Source organism: Populus alba, chromosome 12 (assembly GCF_005239225.2).
Source record: "Populus alba chromosome 12, ASM523922v2, whole genome shotgun sequence".
NCBI classification, from domain to species: domain Eukaryota; kingdom Viridiplantae; phylum Streptophyta; class Magnoliopsida; order Malpighiales; family Salicaceae; genus Populus; species Populus alba.
In genome coordinates, this window is record NC_133295.1 from 6,115,434 (window position 1) to 6,130,688 (window position 15,255).

Here is a 15,255-nt window from a genome sequence, read left to right on the forward strand (position 1 = left end):
TTTTTTCTTCTTGTCCCTCTTTTCTCTCTCATCACTGTAGGATACGTTCTTGTCTTTTAAAAAATTTAATGTGTCATGTCAATTTATACTTGTATAAGTTTTGGTCCATCATTTTTTTTTTTCTATTTGCATTTAATGTTTTATGAAGTTGATCGATTTTGTTTTTTAATTTCATCTATCATCATTTTTTATTTCATGTATTTTCTTGTATCCAATTTGGTTTTTATTCTTTTTATAGCTATTTTTTGTTTTTTTAATCCTTGATCTTGTTTTTTCAATTTTGTCCATTGATATTTGAATAATTTAGAGTTTTTCTTTGTAATATTTTTGTGTTAGCCTTATGTGAGGTAATCTCGATCTCATGAATTTAATCACGGGTTTCAAAGATTAGTCTAGTTAATCTAGGTTGACTTGAATTTTTTTTTTCAATGTTTTTTTTAGTTTTGTCTTTCATTATTTGGTTTGCTTGAGTGTTAACCTCTACTATTTTATTCTATTTTTTTTGTATGAGGTTATTTTAGTCTCATACTCAAGCTGTGAATTTGGCATGCTAACTCGAGTTAGGTTTTTTTCCTTTTTAAAAATTGAATTTTTTTTTTAATTTGTCATTGAATATTTGATTTGTTAGTAATTGAGCTTAACTAGGTTTTTTTTTATTATTATTATGAATTTATCATATTCTTATTTAATTTTTATTTTATCATTGAATAAAATCGTTGAGATCTTTTAAGAATATTTAAAAAATATCTTTTTATAATATTGGTATGAGTTTATTTTTCTCCATTAATTGTCATTTTTTTTACAATTATATTATTAAATTAAACTAGTTTATTTACCGACTCCGACCGTAGCGCGGCTGAATATTAGGGTGTGTGTCCATATATATATATATATATACAAAAGATGACTGAGACGGCCCTTTTGACGTCCGCCTTCTTTTTGGTTTTTTGTTTTCTCTCTCTCTTTTCTGGGATGGTGTCTTCGTTTTATATTCTAGAGAGAACCATGCGTGAGGTGCTAGAAATAAGAGGAAGAAGTTGCAGGATTCAAGGTTAGTCAGTGAAATTAACCTTGGATAACATGATCAGATTGTCTCTCCTGTGTGTGTGTGTGTGTGTGTGTGTGTGTGTGTGTATCTATATATATATATATATATATATATATATATATATATATATATATATATATATATGTTTTTGACGGATCAGATCTCATTATATATGATATATCTATCTGAGGCAAAATTCTTCTTCTACATCAGAATATATCTCTTCAGCAGAATTTGGCCGTTTCCTCATTCAACGCCCTCTTGCATTTTCGTTTCTTTCGCTTCTCTTTCAAAGGAAGCGGTGAATGCAAACACGTGAATTTCAATATAGATGATGGTGAATGTTAATTTGTAGGTGCAGTTTTGGAGGTAATCGTGTTCCATGGCAGCATCATTTCTTGGGAGAGAATGCAATAACGGGACGATCCTCTAGAGTCCAAGGTAACCTGGGCAGCCTGATTTGATTTTTCTCTTGCTTTCCGCATATATTCATTTGATCTATATCCTCTCCACTGCAAATTCAGATGCTCAATCGTAGAAATATTTCCCAGAACGCAAAAAAGAAAAGACCGTGAAAATGCCAAGGAGTAGAATCATCAGGCAAATGAACATGAAAATGCATTTTATTACAAGCCATGCCATTGGGTGGCGTCGCTCTTAACGACCACCACTCTTTTTACTGCCCAGTAGCGTCCAGTAGCTGGAAAAAAATGAAATGAAGGGTGAGGAGAGTTGCCTTGTAGGGTAAACCTCAAACGTTCTTCCTTGGGCTTTGATCTGGTAAAACAAGGCACGTTAGAACGGGGGTTTCGTGCAAAATGCTCAGTCAAAACGGGAGGTGGCATGAGTTTTTCATAGGTCCTAGGTTCGGAGGTTTTACATTTGCAGGTCTGAAAAGATAAAGAAACGCTAGCATGCACACACGTGGCAAGCGGAATAAATCCTCACAGTTGGCCCCCCCTCCCTCCCTCCCTCCATCTGCTTAAAAGATTTGTTTTGTTTCGAGAGGAGGAGGCAAAAAGGAAAATGTCCTTTTCAATTTGCTTTAGGCATTCAAGAGTCAGGCCCATCAAAAGCTTTTGTGGGCTAATTTATCCTTAATGTCTAGCCCATCATTATTTACTTTTGGGCCCATGAAAGAGGGACTTCTCTTTAAGTTTGTCCACTGCGCTCTGTTTCACAAGGACTTTTCCTGTCATAGTCCATGGGTCTGTCCACTTAGAAATTTAATAGCTAATAATAGCCAAGGACCCAACATAATATGATGGATTTGATCTCATGAAACACACAAAAAAAAAAAAAAAAACTTAAACAATAGCTTAGACTTGTTTCGAAATTCAGGAGTTTTGTTTAACTGAAAAAACTAATTAGGCTTCTACCTTTCTTGTCCTTTTCCTTTTTTTTTTAACCTCTATTTTTTTTTTTAATCTTTATTTTTATAATTTACTGAATGAATTTGTATCTAACTATTTCTTGCAGGCCTATATATTTTAACACTAACCTTATTATTATAGTCATTATGGTAGTCATTAACGATATTATCATCATTATCATTATTATCATTATAATCATCATCTTCGTGTCATCATCTTGTGCTATGAAAAAGTTAATTAATTTCCATGTATGTCGTTCATTGTATTGCATTTCTAACCATTTGAATAAGAAGAAGAAGTTTCTTGATTTACGGTGCAATAATAAGCTGGTTACTGAGATTTTTAAATGAGTTTATAAGAAAAAGGCGATGCTAATCCAAGAAAACCCATTTGCTAGGTTATTGGAAATTGCGTGGAGATCAAAGGACATGAAAATTTAGATAAAACTTTGAAAGCTGAGTGATGATTGAGGTACTTGTCTTTTCCTTCGTATTAGCTTTCTTGTGAAGTTCGTCAACAATCAAATCTCAAAATGCCATTGATGCTTTTAGTCGTTGCATTTAATGTTAAGAATACCTGTTTTCAACCCTAGCGTTGCTTCTGAATCATTTATAAACTCAATATCTAAATACTCTAATTTAATTTAAAAAATTAAGTGTTTTATTGGTTTTCAGAATAAATTTTAGCGTAATTCAATAAATATATAAAAAATACAATATAGTAATTAAATAAAAAATTTAATGAATAACTATTTTTTTTTCTTCAAAATGAACAAATATAACCGACATGACATTGGTAAAATTATGCACTAGCTCGCAATAAGGAAAGAAAATATAATATTTTTAGAAAAATCTCTTTTAAATATATTTTGAAGTTAATTATAATATAAGTGTTAAATTGCAAATTTTTAATACCCATGTACTATTTCTAATAATAATTAAATAGACATATATGATGATATTTGTTAATAAACTCTTACGTTTTTAAATATATTTTGAAGTTAATTATAATCAAGATGTAAATATTTGAAGCTTTTGTAAGTTTTAGTAAACCAAGTACAAGTATAAGATAAAGAGTATATTACCAAATTCTCTTGAGTAAATGAAATGTATGGATATATGTTTATACTTTGACATGCATGTATGGGTTAAAATGAAATACTTTAATATTGTATGAACTTAGGATGAATTTTAAATATACCAAACTACACTAATTTAAAACCAAATCCATGTAGAAAACTATAGTTGAAATTTTACGTATACTAGACTCGCATCCTACTGTGTTAAATTGGCGTCAAACAAATAAATTAACTAGCCCCAACAATTCCTATCTATTCAATATATATATATATATATATATCTGTGTGTGTGTGTGTGTGAAAGGATACAAATTAAAAGAAAAAATATATTTTATTAATTCCCAATCTTTGTATCAAGTGTTTCTCTCTTTTGATTTAGAATTTGGGTACATTGTAAAAATGTTGAGATGATCAATTGTGTCTACTCCAAACATGTCTAATCTTCAACCAAAAATATGGGCTTTTATTCAAAATATAAATGCTCAGATTAATTATTTCATGTCAAAAATTCTTTGAACAGTCATTTCTTGTCAAAAGACTTCACATGGTGCTATTATTTCTTTCACAAACACTATTTTGTTGACATATATATGCTACAATCAATTCCCTTTTAATTTCAAGTGTTTCACAAAAACTTGTGAATTCATATGAGTTATTATCTCTTCCACAATCTATTCGAAGAGTTTTTATTGGTTTGTTAGCTTCATTTTCAATAAGTATTTTATACTCTATATTTATTATCAAATTTTATATAATTAGAAGATTGATTAACAAATATATCAAAATTTTGAGGTGCCAAAATAATAATTAATTTTATTTTATTATATATTTTAACCGGAGTAAACTTTCATATTTTTTTTATTATAACTTTTAGCTACCTAGTATGTTTTTTATATTCGTTAATTGTACTATTCTTTTCAAAAAAAGATTTTTACATTCATTTCACACTAATATATGGTCTTTGTTTTTTTTTTTTTGGCAGCTTTGTCAACTCTCAAAAATTAGTTTTTTCAATAATGTTAATTTCATAGTCATTTACCTCTTACCATTTTGTTTCTTTAATGAAATTTTCAAAAGTAATAGAAGGAGATAGAATATTATTTAAAGGATAAAGAGACAATTTTTGAGCTTGAAAATAGAAGCAAGTTTAAACACGTTACTTAAAACAGAAAAAAAAGGTGTAACGAATTGCTTTAGAAATGAAAAATTAAAAGTATTTTCAATTTTCTACTTTCCATTAAGCCATAGCCATGCGTTGTCAAATTAATTGTTTTAATTTCTTACACATATTTATATAGCTAGTGTTAATCAAATGACCATATTTTCCTTGCACCTACTTTGATTCCCAGCTTAAATCTATCCCGATCCTATACTGCTGCATCGCCATGTCTGTTAAGATATTAGTTTGTTGAGATACTAGTTGAAATTTTAGTTTATGGAGGAATTTTTTGATAAAAAGAGATTTGTGTTTATAATTTTTATTTAATTAATTGATTAAAATCTCTGTTAGATTATGATAGTCTAAGCTTGTAATCTCTTTATAAATATAAGGACCAACATATTTTGAGTGTTAAAAATCATCAATAAGTATTTGAGATTTTAAATACTTAAGTATTTAGTAGTTTCAATAATTAATACCAAAGCAAAATGAATAAGCAGATCATCAAATTGATCGATTCTAGTTATCTCATAATCTCTTATTCATATAGGTTTTTTTCCAGCATATTATAATCTTTGCTTATTAGTTGTGTTTTGATTATTTACTGATTGTGGTGCGTTTTTCGAAGGTTTTTTTTTTTTTCATCATCTTTATCATCTAAATCTTGTTGAGATATATAAACTACAATAAATTCCCTCATGATTTCATATGTCTCACAAAAACTTGTGAATTCATATGAGTTATTATCTGTTTCACAATCTTTTCAAAGAGTTTTTATTGGTTTGTTAGCTTTATTTTCAGTAAGTATTTTATACCTTATAGTTCATTATTAAATTTTATATAACCGGGAGGTTAATCAATAAATATTTGTTCTTGAAGGTGTTCATATATAAAAACTAACTTCACATTGAACTAGAAAATATATCATGAACTTTTGAGTTAAAAACAATAATCAATCTTATTTTATTATATATTTCAGCTGGAGCAAGCTTCCATACTTTTTTATTAGAACTTTTAAGCTATCAACATGTTTTATATTTGTCACCTTTATCATTCTTTTTGAAAAAAAAAAATTTACATTCTTTTCACATTTAATGGTCTTTTGTGTTTTTTGAAAGCTTTGTCAACTCTCAAAAATTAGTTTTTTCAATAATATTAATTTCATCGTCCATGACCCTTTACCATTTTGTTTTTTTAATGACATTTTCAAAAGTAATAGGTCACAATCTAAGGATAAAGAAAAATGATAAAAGGAGTGGAGATAGAAAATTATATATTTAAAGGATAAAGAGACAATTTTTGAGCTAGAAAATAAAAGCAAGTTTAAACACGTTACTTCTTGTAGAGAAAAAAACAGAAAAAAAAAAAGGTGTAACAAATTGCTTTAGAAATGAAAAATCCAGAACGTTTTTTTATACTTTCCATTAAGCCATAGCCATGCGTTGTTAAATTAATTGTTTTATACCGCTGCATTTCCATGTCTGTTAAGATATTAGCTTATTGAGATATTAGTTGAAATTCTATTCTATGGAGGATTTTTTGATAAAAAAGAAGAAGATTTGTGTTTATAATTTTTATTTATTTAATTAATTAAAATCCCTGTTAGATTATGATAATCTGAGCTTGTAATCTCTTTATAAATATAAGAACCAATATATTTTGAATTCAAAAAAATATTAAAAATCATCAATAAATATTTGAGATGTTAAATACTTGAGTATTTATTATTTTCAACAATTAATATCAAAGTAAAATGAGTAAGCGGATCGATTCTAATTATCTCATAATCTCTTATCCATATAGGTTTTTTTCCAGCATATTATAATCTTTGCTTATTAGATATGCTTTGATTATATATTGATTATGGTGTGTTTTCCAAAAGGCTTTGTTTTTTTTTTTTTTTTATCCTCGTCATTTTCATAATCTAAATCTTTTAAGGTACTTTATTTAACACCATCATTGCTCCGTGTCTAAAATTTAACTTTATAAAAATTAACATCATAACTAATAATAATTTTCTTGGTAGTATAATTTAAAAGGATAAAGAGAGGACTTAAGGAATGAAGGATAAAAAAAACACCATAACTAGTGAAAAGATAGAAAGTTTTTTAAAGGATAAAGATAATTTTTGAGATAGAAAATAAAAAGCAAGTTTAAACATATTACTTCTCTTAGGAGAAAAGGAGTTGGAATAAATTGCTTTAGAAATGAAGAAACTTGATGTTGAGAGAATGGAGATAAATTTTGACTGTGAAGGCAGGGGATCAAGAACGGGCAATGCTGAATAAGTCCTTCGAGAGACTAAAGGAAATAGTTACATGGAGAGAGAGGAGATTTATGTTTAGATTTAGCAGCTAAATTTTTTTTTTTTTTTGATAAATTAAAACTTGCCTTGGATGATATGGAAGTGGCAAAGATGCAATAATCCAATATGGAGTCAAGCTGATAGAAAATATGTACAATAAAAAGTTTGAAGCAACAAAATACTGATTTGGTTTCATATAGAAAATTAGATATTGCCAACAATGTGGGTGGATTCAACTCTCCTACACAACAAGGTGTTGCTTCTCCCATTACCTCTGATCGTTTTTCTTAGATAAAGCGTTGCACTGAATTGATCTTCAAAAACTTCCCTAAGAATCCATTGACGAAGAGTGAGGAATTTGGGATGTCTGGCCATGAAGATACAAGTTTGCCAGCTGAAAAGCTGGATTCTTCCAATGGATACCGTGGGCAAAAGCTCAAGTTTTTGACAAGAGTTGAAATTTTTGATAATTAGTTCAAATCTTAATTTAAATAGAAATCGTTGATAATAAAAAGAGAAATGATATATATTTAGAAATCTTGTTTTACTATTGAGTCAGAATCTTGTTGTTTAAGTTTATAATCTTCTTGCACTCATCAGAATTTGTTGGGAATCAATTGATAAAAGCTTTTTTGAAAGCTAAATAGTGTTTTCAACAGCATTCCCGGTTGCAAGACTATTTACCAGGACAAACATGGAATCCATGCGGCACTTGTTCGTTTAATCCACTACTAAACCACCGTCGAGCATCTGTGGCTATAACTGTATAGATGAATCTGTCACCGACAAGAGGTACGTAGCCTTCCTCGTCATGTATTTGGGGGCATAGGAACTGAAGACTTAGTCGAAAGTGTGTGTCCCCATCACGAAACACAGCTATCATGGTCCTCCCTAGAGGAAAGTAGGTCCCCAGCTAAACAAAAAGACTAGAAAATATCAAAATCATAAGTGGCACAGTGGAGGTTAGATAGAAATGAAGGAGAGTGTGAGAGATTGGACGAATGATCCAAAAGGCAGGCCTGTGGTGCAGTTAATTTTCTTGCACAAATAATGAGTTACATTGCATATTCCCACATAAAATGAAGGGGCAGTCATTTCATTCTATCCTCTGCACGCATTGTGTACTACTTTGCGTTACCCTTTTCTTTTTATCTCTCTTTAGTTGGTCTGATAATTGAGGCGCTCTTTTTTGGTGTTTTCCACTTCTTCAAAAATGGTCCAACCACTTAAAGAAAAAAAGAGATATCTGTCAAGACATGGCTACGAAATTCCAACTATGATTCCTGTCATTCATGGTGCAACTCAACCTTTGCCTCCACTCAGAGATGCTTTCTTCTTCTCTCTCCTAGGGTTTTCTTTTTTCTTTTCTTTTTTTCTTTTTTTCCTGCAAGTGAGGTACCAGAATGTGATTCCCCACCCAACACTCACTCGCTCCCTCTAGGGCTTCTTCTTTTTATTATTCAAGAATTCCTCGAATCTAAACATGTTTGATGGTATCTGCAGTCTCATTGAAAATCCGAATCTTTTATCAGTTTAACACTCGAGGGTTTGCAAGGCGCCCGCAGCCTCTCTCGCTCTCCCTCTCCCTCTGTATGGGTGGAAATCATTCTGCGGAAAAGGTTTAATTCTTAAGTCGGGTCATGTTTTGTTGGCTTGATCAATGCTTGCGTATTTGGCTTATGCCCATCGGATTCATCTGTTTTTTAAGGACATCTTGCAGCAGATCTGCTTTCTATACAAGTTAGGGTTTTGGCCGAGTACTGGGATTTCAGAGATTTAGCTTTTCTGGGAATTTTAAAGCCATGATGAAATGGTAGAGATCTGTACTGTAGGGTATTAATAATATCTATATATACAATGAACATTTCCAACTTTAAATCTGGGCTTAATTATGATTTCCCCCCTCCATTTTTTGGTTTAGGGCTACCTCCTGCACTATTTTCCTCTTCCTTCTGGCTCACGGAGCTAGATAACGATAGAGATCCAGCTCTCACAATAGCTGGGAACGGGTCGTTTTAACACCTGGGTATATACAGCTGCTTGTATATGTATGCCACTTGCTTCTATCTGTCGTGTTTAAGCTTTGAGAAGCCTTTTAACAAGTTTATTTTTGTCAAGATCAGAAATTAAACGAAGCCTCGCATACTTTGGGGGAGAACCTTAATTAGGTGCATTTTCTGCCATTTAGGTCTCGTCTCAGTCATGATCTGAGTCACAGCCAAGAGATAATAAGGATTGAAGAGTTTAAAATACAAGGAATGGATGGAGGACTGATTTGGAAATGACGACCTAAATAATATTTTCTGATGGCTAGTAAATGGCAGAAAAACTATGTTTGGGCTGGTTTGTTGTTTTGTTTTAAAAATTTTTTTATAAAAATTAAATATTAAAAATATTTATTTTAATATTTTAATATTAAAAATAAAATTTTAAAAATAAAAAAATATATTTTAATATATTTCTTAAAAAATAACATTTTATCCAATATATTCACCCCCATAATTCATCTTTAATTGATTAACCTGAGTAACGTTTTTAGATATGAGTTATTCGGTACTTTAGCTGCTTAATTTGGTCATCACACCAATTAGTTTTTATGCCTTTTCTATATATTGCTGGGATCCAAATTCTTTTTTTAAAATATCCTTGTTATCATTAACTCCAAAAATATAATCACTTTGAATTTTTCTTTTCATAACGATAAATTTTTTTCTATATATCTTTTTTTTATCATCTTAGCCAACACAATATTTTTAACTAGAAACATTATTTCAGTTTTAAAAAATTTATTATTATTATTATTAAAGCAAGTCAAATAAAGAACAAAATAACATGTCCATATTTTCTCTAATTGAAAGCTAAAAAAATTAATGAATGTTATAAAATCATGTTTCAAATTTATTTAAATATTTTAATAATTCAATAGAATTTTCATAAAAAATTTATTATTAATAGTATTATTTTTAAAGATAGTGAAGATGTATACACCACATAATTAAATTACTATTTGTCAATTTGTTTAAATAATTAAAGGACTTTTGTTAAAGATTGTGAATTAGATGCTTAATTAAAGGTTTGATTTTTAACATTTCAAAATACCAAAACACATATATAATATGAAAGTGTACAAGGTAATTGAGATAGAGATTTAAAAAGACACATCAGTTTATAGTGGTTTAGAAAACCATCTACTTTACTCTTTAAACTATTATTCAATTATTAACTAACAACAAACGGTTTTCTTTACGAGCGAAGGACTTATCGATACACTAATTATTTTATGGGTTCAATAATATAAAACCTTTCACTCTCAATCTTTTTCAATGATCAAGTTCTTAACCTTTCCAATGACCTACGACAAAAACTTTTTCAAGTGGTTCAAATGCCGCTTATACTTTAATAATAGATTATCTTTCACAATAATTTATCATAATTTATATAAAAAAAAAATTACAATAAATTAAACTCAACACTTTATAAAAAGTAATCTAGCACAAGAATATGAGAAAGAGAATTGATGCAAATAAAGTTCAAAGCTCGAAGAGGATTATGAAAGTAATGAGAGCTTTTCATACTATAGAGATTGCAAGCATCAAGTGTATTTTCATATGAAATAAACAAGTAGTATTTATAGACAAAATCAAGCACTTACCCGGTGCTCTAACTAGACAATTTAAGGGATCATAATTTTGAATTTTTAAAGTTGCCCATAAATTATAAACGAACTATATTTGAAAGAAAATGAGTTGTTTATGATAAGATATGGGACAAACTTATCTAAGCATTTTTCCTAGACAACTCATACTAAAAAGTGAATTATTTTTACAAATAAAAAAAATAAAATATTTATTTATGAAAATAAAAAAAATAATCAAATTACCTTACATCAATTATTTTTAAAAATAAATAAGATTAATTAAATATTTAAATTTATAAATAAAATTATTATTTGAAAATAAATAAATTATCATTGAAAATAATTAATAAATAAAAGAAATGTTTAAATTTTTATAAATTATTTATTTTTTAAAATAATTTTATAAACGTATTGTAAATATGTTTTTATTGATAATAATGAATATTTTATCTCATTATATAAAATGAAATTTAAGATAATATTTCCAATTCTATCATGATATTATTTAATTTTCTTAAAAATTTTACAATAAATATTTTTTGTAAGCCAAGTGGTTATATAGAAAGAACTTGATGCAAGAGATTTTAGCCTTATGATAATGGCTATAATTTTCAATCTGATTGTTTGATTGAGCTAAAATTTGATGAAAAGATTCTAAAAGCTTTATTTTATATAGAGTTAAACTTTTGTAACCTTTCAATGTCGATGAGACCCCTAAATTAAGCCAAAAACTTACCATTCATGATTGATCATATTTTTCTATTTAGTTTAGAATTCTTTTATCATTTTTTTGTTCTATTTAATATATGATTTTGCATTAAGTAACCTGTAATATCATGTTTTGATTATTGAGATTAAAATTCAGAATATTTTTCTCTTATTATAAGAATTGTGTACAATTAGGATTTCTCAAGTTGTTTTTGTATATCCCTTCCTATTAACTGTTCAACCTTAATTTGTTATTGTTGATGTTGTTATTGTTATCGTCGTCGTCGTCGTAATCTTCATCATCTGGTATCAAAATTTAATATGCTAGTGTTTTATTGTTATGTGTTGTTGAAAAATCATGTCTAGAAAAAGACACAAGACATAGTGTGTTCATGTAGAAAGTGATGATGAGGTCACATCTCGGGATTGAGACATCCAAGAGTGCAACACTAACAAACTAAAAATTAAGGATTTACAAAGATAAATTTCAAAATTAACTCATTGATTGTAAAAAGAGACTAATAGAGGCAAGTTATAGAATTAACTCATTAATTAGAAGAGAAAAACAGAATTGTGAGCATGAATTCATAGCTAGTTTTGAGAACTTGTTTTAGAGGCATAAGTAGAGGACACAGCCTTTTGTTCGGGATGAATGTGATATTGAAATTGAATTATTTTTTTTTTTATGATTCTAGTTTCTTTATGGATTGGAATTAACTAGAAAAATTTAAAGAGAAAGAAGCTCAAGATGTCATTGAGCTTAAGGATTGTAGAAATCTTACAATTTCTATAAATCAAGATCTACAAATATTCTCTAATGAAATTGAAGATTTCTTTGATACTCTAAAAGAGTTCTTCGGAGTTAACATTTAAGATAACAAAATATTAGACATTTCCATCACTAAAAAAGCCAATGGACCACTATTCTTCGCCAATAATCAAATGACCAAAATTAACGCTTAAAGAATTTCAAAGTGGTTTTGGTATGGTCAACACAGCTATGTTGCCAAAAGAGAATATCCTAATTGCTATCAACAACAATAACCTCATGCTAGTTTCTAAGTTTAATGCTAGACAAGGAATTTTGTTTTGGCATGTGCATTTGATAATAAGAAGACATCCTATAAAGAGCTAACAAGAATTTTTTTTTTTTTTCTAGGCCTAGAAAGACTCCTATGTTAAATTTCTTTGCCCTAATGATTCACCAGAGTTAGCGTCTTAATGGTTGATGAGTGCTAGTGAACCTCAAAACCAATTCCACTAATGAAGCAACATCTACTGGTGATGTATGAAAAAGTGATTGTTGGCAAACCCCTATATATTACTCTTTCAACATCAAAGAAAGATAAAAGAATTGGGACGTAAGCTCAAATTCTTTAAATGCGACTAGATACAAGTTCAACCTTTATTAGAAATCCACGAGACCAAAGTAAAAACAATATAAATTTAAGAACGAGTTCTTTCCAACAAGCGAAGACTAATACATGGGATTTTGGTCAAGCATGCAATTTTATGATAATAGGCATAATGTTCAATCCGTTCATTGAATTGAGATAAAGTTTTTTTTTTTGGATATTATAGAAGCCTTGCTTTCCATATGATTAAATTCTCATAGCCATCTAAGAACGATGAGGCCTCAAACTAGGCCTAAATGTTAAAAATTTAGGATTGGTCATATTTTCCTATTTAGTTTATAATTGTTTTATTATTTTTCATATTTGATTTAGGATTTTTTAACTTGTATTATTCAAGCATCCTAGGAGAACTATAATTTGGCATTATCTAATGAAGGCTATTACTATAAAAATTTATTGAATGAACATAATGTGACATTATTATACCAATAGAAAACTCAATAAAACATTTTTACTAGTAGAAATAAACTATATCAAAATTCTTACGATGTTTTTTAGCAAACAAAAGCAAAACTGGTGTATAATGTTTTATATATCTCAAGACGCATCTATGTTATGTCCTATAACAACTCAACTAGCAGAAAAAAATAAAAAACAAAAAGAATAAAAAAACTTTAGGTGGGACAGTGCTAGCTCCCAAGAATAGCTATCTAAAAAGCCAAGATGGTTGCATGATACTATGTAGACAAAACAAATGAAAGAAATTCTATGTGTTTATCAAAAAAAAAAAAAGAAAAAGAAAAGAGAATAAGAAAGAAACTTTCATTTGCGTGATAACCCATAGTAAGACACTTCTACCAAAAGAGATTAATTTAAATAAAATAAATAAATAAAAAGAGTATCATATGATCTTACTAGCTCGTTTTATTTTCATTAATTTCTTAAGTTATTATGAAAAATTAGGCGGCTACATTTGTCTTCTTCTTGAATGTTGAATTTCATATAATAAGTTGCTTTCATGTTGTGAATATAATTGTTCAATGCAAAGAATTTTCATCAGGACAATAAAAAAAAAGAAAGAAAAAGTTTAATTTTAGATAACTCTTTTGATATGTCCATTTTATACCTATTTTAATCTTCATGAGAATTGCATCCACATGAGTAAATTTTCTTTTCTTTTTTAGGTTTATATTATATTAAGAATAAAAATTGTAGTGTATTGTCTCTTTAACACTCTAAATTGAAAGAAATTCTATATGTATATCTTTATGATAATTGCATCCACATGTGTTGTTTTGATATATTGTCTCTTTAACACTCTAATTATTACTTTATTTTTAATTGTTTCAATATAAGGGAAAATATGAATTGTAGTTTCAACGTTCAGTTATAAAGTTGCTAACTCCTGATATGATGACTCATTTAGTATATGAAAGTCATGTGCTTCCTGACATATGGTGCAAAAATTTCTTCTTTTTTTCCTCTTCCTTCTCTTATTTCAATTTTTGTTTTTCCTTCACGATATATATGGTTGCTTAACTTGTAGCTTTAACATTTATAAAAACACGGCATACATCTGGTGTTTTCCTTTCTGAGCTGTTTTAAGCAACATAGATATAGTTCATATAATCTATAACAAGAAAATGAAGTATTGTTTGCGTATTGCATCTTGACAAGATTCACACAAATTGGAAGATGTATTTCTTTAAAAGTGTCTTGAAATCATAATCACACTTTTGCAACACAAGCAAATCAATACGATTATATTCATCTAATTCTTGATCTTTTTTTTTTCTCTTTGTTTTTTGTTTGAAATGTCATCATTAAAGAGCTTAAGATAATGTTTCCACCAAACTTTTTGACTATAAGAAAACAATCATGTTAAAGATGACTTGTTACTTACTTCTACTTAATGTTATCTATAATATTTGGCATACCTTTTAAAAAAAAAATGAACAATAACTAGGTTACTCAATCAAAATCTATACATGTCCAATGTTTTTGCATCCTCACAACTTCACAGGTCAAAACCATATGGATAACCCTCTTAAGAAGTACACATGAGTGGAATCTATACCTATTTCATTAGAATTTAAGTGTCCTGTCTCATTATTATTTTTTTGTTCTTTTGGTATTGAGTTCAGCATAAGTATAAATATGTCTTGACTTTTTATGCATAGTGCTCGTCCTTTCTAAGAGCTTTATTATTTTGCATTTTATCTCAAGATTCCATCATACCTCCTCTTCACCCATATTAACTACAAAAAAGATATATAATTCATACCTTCATTGATAATAATTTGACAACAGTTATAAGTCCATATGTTATTTATCCTGTTTTGCTATCAATTTGGATTTTTCAAAAACAAAAAAGAGTAAATAATGCTTTGTACCTCCCTCTCTCCCTCGAGAAATTAATATCTTCATCCCTAACAACTTTGTTTTATATCCCTTTCTTCTTACAAGCTAATTGGAAGATTAGCATTTAGACTTGTAATTGCTTTTCTTTGTTTTGTTTCCTTTAACCATCGAATTCATTTAACGTTATTGATTTCAATTGAAAGTTTCTTATTATATATATGTTCATTTCTG

General features: G+C 28.6%; 1 long non-coding RNA gene across 2 annotated transcripts in view; it reads left to right on the forward strand.

Annotated features, from left to right (window-relative positions):
• Nucleotides 1–917: 917 nt before the first annotated feature.
• Nucleotides 918–15,255, forward strand: part of LOC118030218 (uncharacterized) — a 32,798-nt gene continuing 18,460 nt past the window's right edge. Inside the window, exons 1-3 of one of the 2 annotated variants that reach the window (XR_012167527.1) lie at nt 918–1,051; nt 1,404–1,489; nt 2,819–2,892. This is a non-coding gene — a long non-coding RNA (uncharacterized lncRNA). The remainder of the gene's footprint in view (nt 1,052–1,403; nt 1,490–2,818; nt 2,893–15,255) is intronic. The other variant, XR_012167528.1, reaches the window with a different exon arrangement.